The sequence below is a fragment of the Schistocerca nitens genome, chromosome 1, assembly GCF_023898315.1.
Source record: "Schistocerca nitens isolate TAMUIC-IGC-003100 chromosome 1, iqSchNite1.1, whole genome shotgun sequence".
Lineage (NCBI taxonomy): Eukaryota > Metazoa > Arthropoda > Insecta > Orthoptera > Acrididae > Schistocerca > Schistocerca nitens.
Window position 1 is genome coordinate 1143171785 of NC_064614.1, and position 15360 is coordinate 1143187144.

Genomic DNA, 15360 nt, shown 5'->3' on the forward strand with positions numbered 1-15360 from the left:
TATCAAAGTTCAGGCACTTACACAAAATCAACTTCGCTCTCCAAAATTCCAGGACATGTTCAGATTTGCTTGGACATATGCAGGTTTGACGGTCTACACGCGGAAAAAATTGAAAACGTTAAAAACATATGTTTTGACAGAGCACAAGGAAAACTGTGCGACTGTGAAACTGTTGCATTCATTTGTTGCAGTTTATGTAACAAACTCTTATGTTTTCATCACTTTTTTGGGAGTGATTATCACATTAACAAGAAAACCTAAATCGGGCAAGGTAGAAGAATCTTTCTACCCGTTCGCCAAGTGTACAAGTTAGGTGGGTCGACAACATTTTCTTGTCATGTGACGCACATGCCGTCACCAGTGTCGTATAGAATATATCAGACGTGTTTTCCTGTGGAGGAATCGGTTGACCTATGACCTTTTGATCAAATGTTTTCGGTTCCCATTGGAGAGCCACGTTCTTTCGTCTACTCATCGCACGGTTTTGCGGTGCGGTCGCAAAACACAGACACTAAACTTATTACAGTGAACAGAGACGTCAATGCACGAACGGACAGATCATGACTTTGCGAAAATAAAAAAATTAAACTTTTCACTCGAGGGAAGACTTGAACCAAGGACCCCTCGTTCCGCAACTGCTCACGCTAACCACGGGACCACGGCGCTCCTGAGCTCACCATGTCCTTAATGTTGCTTATCTTGCATATGGGCTACTCAGTTTGTATATTTTGCTTATTTTTTTCATAGTTCCACACAACTTCTTCCTGTTTTCTCGTTTGATCTGCGTTCAGTTTTTCAAGGCCTATCCACTGTGCCAGCTTGTAACTAAATCTGAGGGGGTGCGATGGGTTGGTTCCCTTGTGAGACAAGAGTTGACGGAATGACCAGAAATAATTCCATTCTACTTAGAGAACAATCTTTTCTCTCGCTTCATTTTCTACAAATTTCAATCCTGTTTACAACAGTTTTAAACAAATATTTTAGTTCATTCGCTGATTAAAGGGAGAAAACACCACGGGACCATGAGACCTGTTAATCACCGATTTTGATGAGACACGTTGTGGAGGTCATGAAAGAAGGTTGTATATGTGGAAGAGGCCTGGAGACACTGGAAGATTTCATATCGGTTAGATAATGGTAACAGAGATTTCTGAACCCGACTTTAAGTTGCAAGACATTTCCAGGGAACTGTAGATTAAAACTCAAGAAACTGGAAACTGCAAGAAGGTAGGAATTTAAGGAGATGGGACCTGGACAAACTGAAAGAACCATACCTTGTAGAGACTTTCAGAGAGAGCATTAGGGAACGATTAACAAGGACAAGGGAAGGAAATACAGTAGAAGAAAAATGGGCAGCTTTGAGACATGAAATAGTGAAGGCAGCAGAGGATCAAGTAGGTAAAAAGATGAGGGCTTGTAGAAATCCTTGGATAAAAGAAGAGATACTGAATTTGATGACAGGAGAAAATATAAAAATGCAGTAAATGAAGCCGTGGAAAAGGAATACAAACGTCTCAAAAATGAGATCGACAGGAACTGGCTAAGCAAGACTGGCTAAAGGACAAATGTAAGGATGTAGAAGCGTGTATCACTAGGGGTAAGATAGATCCTGCCTACAGAAAAATTAAAGAGACCTTTGGAGAAAAGAGACCCACCTGTATGAATATCAAGAATTCAGATGGAAATCCAGTCCCAAATAAAGAAGGGTAAGCATAAAGGTGGAAGGAATATAGAGAGTCTATACAAGGGCGACGTACTTGAGCGCAACATTATGGTACTGGAAGAGGACGTAGATAAAAATGTAATGGGATATGTGATACTGGGTGAAGAATTTGACAGAGCACTGAATGACTAAGTCAAAACGAGGTCCAGGGAATAGACAACACTTTGCTAGAACTACTGATAGCCTTAGGGGAGCCAGCCATGACAAAACTCTTCCATCTTGTGAGCATTATGTATAAGACAGACGAATATCCTCAGACTTCAAGAGGAACATAATAATTCCAATTCCTAAGAAAGGATTTGCTGACATGCCTGAAAATTACAGAACTATCAGTTTAATTTACGGTTGCAAAATACTAACACTAATTCTTTACAGACGAATGGAAAAACTGGTAGAAGCCGACCTCGGGGAAGATCAGTTTGGATTCCATAGACATGTTGGTACACGTGAGGCATTACTGACCCTACGACTTACCTTGCAAGATAGGTTAAGGAAAGTCAAACTTACTTTTCTAGCATTTGTAGACTTAGAGACAGCTTTTGTCAATTTTGATTGCAATACTCTAATTCTGAAGGTGGTAGGGGTCAAATACAGGGAAAGAAAGACTGTTTACAATTTTTACAGAATCCAGATGGCAGTCGAGCGACACGAAAGGTTCAAATGGTTCAAATGGCTCTGAATACTATGGGACTTAACTTCTGTAGTCATCAGTCCCCTAGAACTTAGAACTACTTAAACCTAACTAACGTAAGCACATCACACACATCCATGCCCGACGCAGGATTCGAACCTGCAACCGTAGCGGTCGCGCGGTTCCTGACTGTAGCGCCTAGAACCGCTAGGCCACCCTGGCCGGCGACTCGAAAGGGAAACAGTGGTTGAGAAGGGAGTGAGACAGGTTTGTAGCCTATCTCCGATGTTGTTCAATTTGTATAGTGAGTAAGCAGTAAAGAAACAAAAGAAAATTTTGGAGTAGGAATTAAAGTCCATGGAGAAGAAATAAAAAGTTTGAAGTGCCGACGATGATGTAATTCTGTCAGAGACAGCAAGGATTTGGAAGAGCAGTTGAATGAATGGGCAGTGTCTTGAAAGGAGGATATAAGATGAACATCTACAAAAGCAAAACGACGATAATGGAATGTAGTAAATTTAAATAAGGTTATGCTGAGGGTGTTAGATTAGGAAATGGGACACTTAAAGTAGTAGGTGAGTTTTGCTATTTGGGGAGCAAACTAACTGGTGGTCGAAGTAGAGAGGATATAAAATGTAGACTGGCAATGTCAAGGAAAGCGTTTCTGAAGAAGAGAAATTTGTTAACATCGAGTATAGATTTAAATGTCAGGAAGTCGTTTCTGAAAGTTTTTGTATGGAGTTGTATGGAGTGTAGCCATGTATGGAAGTGAAACATGGACGATAAATAGCTTAGACAAGAAGAGAATAGAAGCTTTCGAAATGTGGTGCTACAGAAGAATGCTGAAGATTAGATGGGTAAATCACATAACTAATGAGCAGATACTGAACAGAATTGGGGAATTTGTGGCGAAACTTGATTAGAAGAAAAGATCGGTTGACAAGACACGTTTTGAGACATCAAGAGATCACCTATTTAGTATTGGAAGCGAGCGTGGAGGGTAAAAATCGTAGAGGGAGATCAAGCGATGAATACGCTATGCAGATTCAGAAGGATGTAGGTTGCATTAGTTACTCGGAGACGAAGAGGCTTGCAGAGGATAGAGTAGTATGGAGAGTTGCATCAAACCAGTCTTTGGACTGAAGATGACAACAACAGCATGTTGTAGAGCATCCAGTCCTGCGACCTGGCAAGCGGCTTTTCAAGCGTCGGCGCCCAGTTTCGAGAAAATAGGTGTTGAAATTTTGTGGGTACATCGTATACCTGTAACTTTATTCATTTGCCGGCCAACCGAGCGTACTGCACTGGTTGTAGTTAACGTGTACAACGTTAGCGGTACATGTTCAAACTATGCCTAGTTTCTTTTTTCAGTTTTGTCGTGTAGAACATCATTAATTATATACGTCATTCAATACAATTCAAAAATAGAAATTTCTTTGATTACAGCAAACTTTCTTCAAATGTGCATTCCGTTTGTTACAGCATCGAATTACTCGCTGTCGCTTGCGTAGTTTGCTGTATTAGAACATAATTCCTGTTCGTTCTTTTCGTAGGAGCAACCGAATCACAAATTCATAGAGCACCATGCACATGTAATAAAAGCTTGTCTTACAGGGTGACGGATTTTTTAGAATCTATAACGGCAAATCCAGTTCGTTTAGACTGTTCTTTCTTCTATCAACTTCGATGCTAACGATACTTATTGGATCATTCGTGTGAAAACAGGTGCACAAATTGATGCTGAATTAAAGAATTTATTTTTATGGAAGCTTTCCTCGAAGTGATTTCTCTATTAATCGTTAACAAGTCGGGAACATTTTGAATTTTTTTCGTGAAAATTTTAACCTGTCCGTAAAAGTAAACATCACAGGGTGGGCAAAATGGAGTGAATTTGGGAAGTATAATTTGTACGGCGCGGTCGCATGCTTTTCTTTCACCTACAAAGATTTGATCATAAAATGTGTAATCGGTTATCCATTTCCACGAACCAGTAATGTAGAGAAATTTTTCTTGTTCCACGTACCGAAGAATGACATATTAAAAAAAAAACTGTTCGTACAGCACTTTCGTGAACTTCCCTTATTTCGTACAGGTCAAAATTTCGTTTTGTAATGTATGATTCAAGTCGTCAGTTCTTTTTTTGAACAATCCGACCGAATTTCCTGGATGGTCCTTGCATACATGAAAAAATACAGGAATATCTTTCCTGGCGCAGTTGCAGTAAATTGTGCTGCGAATGAATGACTAATCTTGTTCAAATCTTCCTTTGCACAGCAACGGTTCCGCTCCTTATTGCCCAAGGAATATATCAGATATTGTACGCCGATTTGTACTGGCATCCGGTTTGGTCGGTGTTAATTACATAATCGAGGACAAAATTAGGGATAAGTGGTTTCGTCTGTATCTGGAATCCTTCGGCAGCTGCTAATACTTCATCCACCGCTGTTCTTTGAAACTGTTCAGATATTTAGAACTGCAACTACGAAACAGAAAAATAATACACTTTTGAAGAGAGTGTGCTATAATGGTTGATTTATAAAAGAAATTACTAAGGCCAAAATGACTATATTTGACTAATTCCACGTCACATGTATTATTTTATGAAATTGATTATATATATGTATTTAATCTGACAGATACAGTATACAGTCATGAGAAATTTCGACATCGATTTTGTCGGAAAATCATGCCGTAGCATGAAAAGCCACCCGAAGGTAAATATGACACGTCCCTCTACAAAACACCTAAGACTCATCAAAATCGTGGAGCAACACATCTGATGATCCCCTTGTAGGAGTAAATCAGGAGATGATTGTGGCAGAATTGAGTATCATGGTGCTCCAAACTGGCGGAAAATGTCTTTAAGGTGCAATCTACTGTGCGGTGTGGGGATGAGGACACACAAAACAAGTAATGTATCAGCGTCATATTGCCCTTTCTGTATACCGATAATGATCTCCCTCTCTCTCTTTCTCTCTCTCTCTCTCTCTCTCTCTCTCTCTCTCTCTCTCCCCTAGGAAATCTCTATTCATTCGAACAATTAAAATTGCTACACCACGAAGATGACGTGCTACAGACCCGAACTTTATCGAACAGGAAGAAGATGCTGTGATATGCAAATGATTAGCTTTTCAGAGCATTCACACAAGTTTGGCGCAGGTGGTGACACCTACAACGTGCTGACATAAGGAAAGTTTCCAACCGATTTCTCGTACACAAACAGCAGTTGACCGCCGTTGCCTGGTGAAACGTTGTTGTGATGCCTCGTGTAAGGAGGAGAAATGCGTACCATCACGTTTCCGACTTTGATAAAGATCGGATTGTAGCCTATCGCGATTGCGGTTTGTCGTATCGCGACATTGCTGCTCGCGTTGGTCGAGATCCAATGACTGTTAGCAGAATATGGAATCGGTGGGTTCAGGAGGGTAATACGGAACGCTGTGCTGGATCCCAACGGCCTCGTATCACTAGCAGTCGAGATGACAGGCATCTTATCCGCATGGCTGTAACGGATCGTGCAGCCACGTCTCGATCCCTGAGACAACAGATGGGGCGTTTGCAAGACAACAACCATCTGCACGAACAGTTCGACGACGTTTACAGCAGCATGGACTATCAGCTCGGAGAACATAACTGCGGTTACCCTTGACTCTGCATCACAGACAGGAGCGCTTGCGATGGTGTACTCAGCGACGAACCTGGGTGCACGAATGGCAAAAGTCATTTTTTCGTATGAATCCAGGTTCTGTTTACAGCATCATGATGGTCGCATCCGTGTTTGGCGACATCGCGTTGAACGCACTTGTGTATTCGTCATCACCATACTGGCGTATCACTCGGCGTGATGGTATGGGGTGCCATTGGTTACACGTCTCGGTCACCTCTTGCTCGCATTGTCGGCACTTTGAACAGTGGACGTTACATTTCACATGTGTTACGACCCGTGGCTCTACCCTTCATTCGATCCCTGCGAATCCCTACATTTCAGCAGGATCATGCACGACCGCATGTTGCAGGTACTGTACGGGCCTTTCGGGATACAGAAAATGTTCGACTGCTGCCCTGGCCAGCACATTCTCCAGATCTCTCACCAACTGAAAGCGTCTGGTCAATGGTGGCCGAGCAACTGGCTCGTCACAATACGCCAGTCACTGCTGTTGATGAACTGTGGTATCGTGTTGAAGCTGCATGGGCAGCTGTACCTGAACACGCCATCCAAGGTCTGTTTGACTCAATGCCCAGGCGTAACAAGTCCGTCATTACGGCCAGAGGTGGTTGTTCTGAGTACTGATTTCTCAGGATCTATGCACCCAAATTGCGTGAAAATGTAATCACATGTCAGTTCTAGTATAATATATCTGTCCAATGAATACCCGTTTATCATCTGCATTTCTTCTTGGTGCAGCAGTTTTAATGGCCATTAGAGTATTTCATTGTATAACCACTTCAGCTGTCACAGCATGCAGCTTCCAAAAATATGATTACCACGGCAGTAATATTTTATGGGGACAGACCCAACCGGTTATACTTTGCAATAACTGTGAAGTGATCAGTTGCACAGACATCTCCGCTTTGAATAAATGTTGTCAGTTATCAATTCGACCGCTCTGTTAGTTACTTGGCAACCTCACAAAATAGGTAGTAGGTAGTCATTTCAAAACATTCATTCAAATAAAAGCTGCAGGATCACGTCGGTCGGACGGACACAGAGCGTTCCTCTTTAGAGTGAGTGGAGGCGGCGACGGCGGTGCGCGTGTGGCCGCTAGCCCCTGTGGCGGCTGTGCTGTGGAGCTGAGCGGCGGCATCTTCCTCGGATTACGCTGTGCGCCGCTGAGCGTCCGTGACATATGACTCATATCGCGCCGGGATCGGACCTACACGAGCGTGGAAGTCGGCGCATTCTTCACCGTAAAAACTCTGCACGACCGGTTCTGGCCGCCTCGGGTGACGCGGGCCTGCCGGCCGCGCTCGCTGCCGCCTGTTCCTAAAGCCCGCTCTGCGAAGAGCTCAAGCGTGTCGCAAATGGCCATTAGACTGGTGCGCGCGTGTGCCACACGAAGGTGATGTTCATATGATTGAGGACTATTAGAATCGTCTCATCACAGTTACATCGTGGGATACGCGTCATTGTCCCTGTTGTGGCTGCAGTCAACGAGTACTTCATGGCACGCTCCAAATTGTCAGTTTCTCCAAAGGCGACTGGGTAACTATCGATGACAGATTCAGTAAAATCAACAGCTTTATTAAAGACGATGTGCATACTGTTAAACTAGCGCTAAGAGTCTCAATAGGAACTATTGATGTCCATTAACTCTTACGTAGACACAAAGTCCAAACAACACAGTCAAATGAACACTTTTTATATATCACTCCGTCTTCAGGCCACGAGTGGTCTATCGGGACCATCCTCAGTGTAGGATGCGGATAGGAGGGGTGTGGGGTCAGCACACCGCTCTCCCGGTCGTTATGATGGTATTCTTGATCGAAGCTGCTACTATTCGGTCGAGTAGCGCCTCAATTGGCATCACGAGGCTGAGTGCACCCCGAAAAATGGCAACAGCGCATGGCGGCCTGGATGGTCACCCATCCAAGTACAAACCACGCCCGACAACGCTTAACTTCGGTGATCGCACGGGAACCGGTGTTTCCACTGCGGCACGGCCGTTGCTTTTATATGTCACACCTAAGAGGATTAAATGATCGAAGCAGAGTCCAAGCTAAAAGTCTTACTCAGTGAGCCGCGAAGTTCAAAATAAGAGAGTTATATTATGACTAACAAGGGAACCTCCCCATCGCACCCCCCTCAGATTTAGTTATAGGTTGGCACAGTGGATAGGCCTTGAAAAACTGAACACAGATCTATCGAGAAAATAGGAAGAAGTTATGTGGAACTATGAAAAAAATAAGCAAAACATACACACTGAGTATCCATGTGCAAGATAGGCAACATCAAGGAGAGCGTGAGCCTAGAAGCTCTTTGGTCTCGTGGTCAGCGTGAGTACCTGCGGAACCAGAGGTCCTTCGTTCAAGTCTTCCCTCGAGTGATAATTTTAATTTCTTTATTTTCGCAAAGTTATGATCTGTCCGTTCGTTCATTGACGTCTCTGTTCACTGTAGTAAGTTAAGTGTCTGTGTTTTGCGACCGCACCGCAAAACGGTGCGATTAGTATACGAAAGAACGTGCCTCTCCAATGAGAACCGAAAACATTTGATCGCAAGGTAATAGGTCAACCGATTCCTCCACAGGAAAACACGTCTGATATATTCTATACGACACTGGTGGCAGATAATAATTGTCTGAAAATAAAAAATTAAATTCTTCACTCAAGGGCAGACTTGAATCCAGGACCTTTCGTTCCACAGCTGCTAACGCTAACCACGGGACCAAGGCGTTCCTGATCTCGCACTCTCCTTGATGTTGCATATCTTCCACGTGGACTACTCATTTTGTTTATTTTGATTATTTTTTTCATAGTTCCACGCAACTTCTTCCTGTTTTCTCGATAGATCTGTGCTCAGTTTTTCAAGGCCTATCCACTGTGCCATCTTATAACTAAATCTGAGGGGGGGGGGGGTGCGATGGGGAGGTTCCCTTGTAAGAAGCAAATCATTCCATGTAGGCTTTCACGGCCGGCGTCTTCATCAGTAAACACTTCCGGGCTAAGTTGCCGTGGTCCAGCTGTAGAACTTCTTCTCCCTGACGTTTCGTTCTCAACTACGGAGAACATCTTCCGAGGTGAGTCAACGACTGGCTGCTAGGAGCTGGGGCCGCCGCTTATATGGATATCGTAGGGAGCGCCACCACACGTCACGTGGCGTCGATGTGCAGCTATCTCTGGCTATCGTCTGTTCTCTCGATTGCAGGCAATCGATTGTCACGTGATTGATGCAACGTCGACCGCCATATCTTATCCAATTTTAATCCTTCTTCTTTACGATTAAAATTGTATTGATGTTTGTGGATTTCAATTGCCTCTCTATACATACGTGTATAATAGTGCGACGTCCTCGCTAGCACGCTTGTTTCACCAAATTTTATTTCGTGATCTCAATCCTTAAAAACATGTTCCGCTACTGCCGATTTGTCGATATGTCCCAAGCGACAGTTTCTTTTGTGCTCCGTCAACCGTGTATTGATGCTTCTTTTTGTAGTTCCTATGTAAACCTTGCCACAACTACACGGAAATTTATATACCCCTGGGGAGGCTAGGGGGTGACGAGCATCTTTTGTTGATCTTAGCATTCACTAATTTTCTTAGTAGGTCTAAAAATGGTCTCTACCTGAAACTTGGCTAATACTTTCCCAATGCGATCCGTGATATTATGGATGAAACTGTCGCTTGGGACATATCGACAAATCGGCAGTAGCGGAACATGTTTTTAAGGATGGAGATCACGAAATAAAATTTGGTGAAACAAGCGTGCTAGCGAGGACGTCGCACTATTATACACGTATGTATAGAGAGGCAATTGAAATCCACAAACATCAATACAATTTTAATCGTAAAGAAGAAGGGTTAAAATTGGATAAGATATGGCGGTCGACGTTGCATCAATCACGTGACAATCGATTGCCTGCAATCGAGAGAACAGACGATAGCCAGAGATAGCTGCACATCGACGCCACGTGACGTGTGGTGGCGTCCCCTACGATATCCATATAAGCGGCGGCCCTAGCTCCTTGTTGCCAGTCGTTGACTCACCTCGGAAGATGTTCTCCGTAGTTGAGAACGAAACGTCAGGGAGAAGAAGTTCTACAGATCGACCACGGCAACTTAGCCCGGAAGTGTTTACTGATGATGACTAAGTAGCAAAGCCCAAAACAAACACTAGTCAATGGTTAGAACTGTACGGTCGAACGATGGCTGTGGGTTGGCTGTTCGCTTAACCCAGAGATGCTGAAGCGAAGCTGTAATCGGAACTGGCTGGCTTGGAGCTCTGGGACCTCGTAAGTACCAGCTGTGTGGAAGGATACATGCTCCATTTACTTTGCAGACACGTGGTCAGAATAGGGGAGTAGTGCGGCGACTCTGGCACCGCTTGTGGTGACCCTGCCGCCGCTGATGTGAGTCGAGCCTTCCTCTTGCCAATCAGTAAACTTGTAATTTTTCTACCGATGATGTCTGTCGGATAGGCAGCTTGGCAGACCTGGATGTATTGCGGTATGGCGTAGGCCCTAGGGTAACCAATTCCATAACAAACTACTGTTGTTGTTGCATCCACAGATGTAATGAGTCAGTGCATCTATTAATTATGCGCTAGGAGTTGTAATAAACAAAAGAAAGAATCATTGACTTTTTGGCGGGGAGACGCCAGTGAGTAAGTTTAGGCGTCTAATCAGAAGCAAAATCTTGTACATGGCTGCACGTTCACAGACCGTGAATAATTACAATTGAAAGAAAATCAGCCCTCGGTCACTATTTTTAACAAATTAACCTGATTTCGACACTGCTAGGAGTGTCTTCCTCAGACTTTGAAACAAAGAACTGTCTATATTCTATAACATGGTCACAGAATTCTCACTAAAAATGTATGCTAAACTACGGAATCGTCGTGAAAGACTGGCAGTACTTATATATCATTTATAAAATAATAAATATGCCGTTTTGGCATATTCATTATTTATTTTTTCGAACTCATAAATCATGGGAAACACACACGAACAAAAGGCATCAGCATACCACATGCAACTGTTTCTCACAGGATATGTTCAGTATGACCTCTGTGGGCATTGATACACGCATCAGCCCGTCGTCGTAGTAAATCTAGGATGCGCTGATGTATCCCTGGAGTGTACGGTTTTGCAGCCTACAATAATACGGGCACGAAATCTCTGAACATCTTCTACTGTGGTTCCATACACAAGAGCTTTCAAATGCCACCACAAATAAAAGTCTAGTGGATTTAGGTCCGGAGAGCGTGGAGGCCAGGCAGTTGTATCATCTCCATTTGTAATCGAATCTTTTATCTTAGCAGCCAACGGACATTAACACTAAAATGAGGAGGTGCCCCATCGTGCATAAACTACATTTTTTGTTGCACAGCTAAAAGCACATCTTTTTACATATTGTAGAACACAGCAATCAGTCTTTCTTAAAAGAAGACTCTTGAATGAACTGTGACACGCTCGAACAACAGGGAACTGCCATGCAATGATACTATGAAATAATGCATTGATAATGGCTCGGAGCTAGCTGAAACCTAGATTTTCCAAATAAAACCTGCAAGAAAGGACGCCTGGTTGCTGTGCTCTATCATTTGTAAGCCGTATCACACTGACTCCACCGACATTCCTAATGGAAGGTAACTGATAAAGGCACATCTGCTGATAGATCAGGTTGAACATTCACTACGAAATTATGATAACTTTCGCCGTTGAGCTTAGGTGGAAGAAAGTGAAGTCGTGCCAGACAGTTACCAACAATGGCGGCCCACTGACAGAAGATCTTAGTTGATGACTTACTTCAACAGTTGCATGAGGTTTGACGTCTGTCCATACATGCCGACTGTGAAGATTTACAATCTGTTGAGGAAAATGAGTTGCAACATTGAAACAAAGCGCTTCTAGACCCATGTTCATGTAACATAATTTCTTCGTCTGCGTGTGAGAAATATGGCCTGCAGTTTGCGCCGTACATTTATGTTACATTCTGTATAGGACTACAGAATAGCATTGAACTTCGTGTATCCTCTGTATAAACCAAACTATGTTTATGTTGATTATCGTTGCCGTCGATCGATAAACATTGTGTTTGGCCTAACTGTGCGTACAGACCATCCATGAACAAGTCACAGTGTTTGAGCACATGACAATAAAAAGCCTTGTTGAACATGATTTTTGTACTGCGTGGTACAAGAGGGCATAATTAAACTTTCGCTACTTCAGATGGTGCACAAGAAAAACGAGTGATTGTAGGACATGAAACATTGTGGACATATTTGTAATGACATGCGGAAGAGTAATGACGAATAAACCCTTGAAAGAATGAGGTTTCAATTTCCACATGACAGAGAATAACATTTGTTAATTAGGTACCATATTTACGTTCCAGGTTACGAAAGTCGTTCAGTGTGACACCCGTCTGCATCCACGATAGTCTAGAATCGCACTAGAGATACGATTTCACAATTATGTTCTCATCACTTTTCGAACGGTGGACCATGAAATGTGCAGTTGTCGTGACCAGCTCATACACTGGTTGAAGATAACGCATTGCCTCCAGCATCCTCATGCGTGACAACAATAACCTATCCAACAATCTGCGGCGCAATTGCCCGTCGGCCCTCCCAGGAGCAATTTCCAAGTCACCAGTTCATTCAAACTTCCGCGTGACGTTCTTCAACCCGAGCGCAGAAAGAGGGAACCTACGTTGTCGTACTAGTAACGGCGTCTAACGGCTTATCATAAGACTAACGCTACTAACAGTGAAAATCCTGCAGCGCACAGTCTGAACATCATTCCTGTAAAGATAGTTATTCGTGCGGTATATAGTTCTCCCTCTACACTGGCTCAAGTAGTGAAAGTTATAACCAACATGTATTACTACAGTGAGAATTCTGAGGAAGATTCGTGTCAAAGGCAGTCGGATGAATTATAGGCCTGGCTGCGAAACACGAAATTTAACGGCGTGACGAGACAGACTTTATCTGCGTGGTAGTTAAGGACTGCAGGGCCATACCATCTCGTACACCGCAAGACATTGTCATATGTCTAACGGGGAACGGAGGAAAGACAAAAACTTTGTTCGGGACCGTATGGCGTGCTCGGGAATTTCAGTGGATATTGCTCTAGCCATCACTCAGAAGCCTAGTTAATATCTGACTCTGCAAACACTGATATGCGACTCAGGTGGGTGACACCAAAGAGCGCTCCTGACTACATATTGAACGCCTGCATCTACTCTCCGCGCTTCGTTCCAATAAACGTCAACAGAGACGGACGTGAGCAGCACGAAATCTACAAAACTCTTACATCATAGTATAGGATGAAGAATTTTGTTCTGGATTACCAAATTATCGTCGATACCGATGCTCTTAAACAGCAAAGAAATAATGGGAATAAGTAATGTCGACTTGAATGTCGTTACATAATAAGGGAGAACCTTGACTACTAAATCTGTCATATTTCACATAAGCGACTTGCTCTTTTGAAATAACTAACGGGAGCACGTAGAACTAACAACTTCCTGCGGTAAACAATAAATCAGACATTTGGATCTGCATGCTGACTTCGTGTTAAAACATCATAGGATAAATGAGTCAAACATTTCAAAAAAAATCCAGGAGAAATTCAAGAAATTCTGTTGCCTCCAACAGGTTATCAAGTCGGTCTTCCAGTGTCAACAGGAGGATCGATATGGAAATGTTTATGAACGCATTGTGGCTGGAAGACGGACCGTTTTCTCCTCATAGGAGAGACTACGATATAGTGCTGATGAAAGATTTAGACGTTTGGCCATCGTGAATATCTGACAGGGATTTTTCATTCATAATACCGTGACGGACGCATCACATCCGATAACCGCTATTCTGCAGGGATATCAAAACAATTTAGGTACGAAACCAATGCAACTCCCATCCGAACCGCCTAAAGACACTTCCACATCGAATGCCACATTGACTTGATGCCACTTGATATCCTCCCCGTAAACATAACGTCCACAAATCCAGTCCCACTCCTGATATCAAGCTTGCGTAACTTTACAGGCTTGAATTCTCCGTCTACAAATGTCACTCTACATCAAGTGGAATGTCTCTTCTCGTACTAGTATCCAAATGCACCCCCTCAATCTATGAAACACATATGAAAGTTGGAAGCTGAAGAAGTGAATTAAAATTTGTGCTGCGGCCGGGACTCGAACCCGGGTCTTCTTCCTTACTAGGCAGATATGGTGACCATTACAGCACCACAGCATTATGGTTAACATAGCTGCACGAACTACCCAAGTCAAATACCCTCCCCACCACAAACTCCAATTCACATCTCGCCTTATATTGGAGTTAATTTACCATAATGCTGTGGTGGTATAATGGTCAGTTTATCTGCCTAGTTAAGCAACAAGACCCGGGTTCGAGTCCCGGTCGCACCACAAATTTTAATTCACTTCTTCAGTTTACATCGTTATCGTAGATAAATTAGTGACTTAAATGTCTAAGGGAAAATTTAACATATGAAAGAATTTTCAGTGTCATTTCTTTATCAGTATTTGCCTGATCAGCAGTCGTCCGCTCCCCCCCCCCCCCTACACACACACACACACACACACACACACACACACACACACACACACTGTGTACTGGAAACGAATTCGATGCGTTCCATCGGGTTCAGATTAGGAGAATTTGGTGGACAAGGCATTTATCAAGCTCCTCAGATCACTGTATCACGATATTAGCCTTGCGATATGGGCAGTTACTCTGTTTGAAGATGCCATCATCGTCGGAGGAAACTTCAGTTGTGAAGGGATACATGTGCTCCGCAATAACGTTTACGAAGTCCACAGCTGCCATGGTCCCTTCAACCGCTACCATACAGCCCTTGGAAGCACAGGTCCCCCACAGCATAATACTGCCTCAACATAGACAAAACGTCAGAGCCGTCAGATGCACAAGAAAACTTTTATTTGGTTCACTTTACCGGTTTCGACAATTTACACAGTCATCTTCAGAAGTGAAATAGACTCATATCATTGGTGGAGGAGGTCATTAGAGACGGAGCGCAAGCTCGGGTGAGGAAAGGATGGGGAAGGAAATCGGCCGTTCCCTTTCAAAGGAACCATCCCGGCATTTGCCTGAAGCGACTTAGGGAAATCACGGAAAACCTAAATCAGGATGACCGGAGACGGGATTGAACCGTCGTCCTCCCGAATGCGAGTCCAGTGTGCTAACCACTGCGCCACTTCGCTCGGTCATATCATTGGTAAGCTAACGTCTAAATAAGAGTCGAGCGGTAGTGTCCTTTGCTACAGGAACTCTGTTTTATTGACTCTGCTGTAAACTACTCTAC

General features: G+C 43.5%; 1 protein-coding gene and 1 pseudogene across 1 annotated transcript in view; one reads left to right on the forward strand and one right to left on the reverse strand.

Annotated features, from left to right (window-relative positions):
* Nucleotides 1-15360, forward strand: part of LOC126199623 (protein singed wings 2) — a 418405-nt gene that overhangs the window by 238849 nt on the left and 164196 nt on the right. The gene's annotated exons all lie outside the window — the stretch shown is intronic.
* On the reverse strand, nt 7906-8023 carry LOC126210131 (5S ribosomal RNA; annotated as a pseudogene).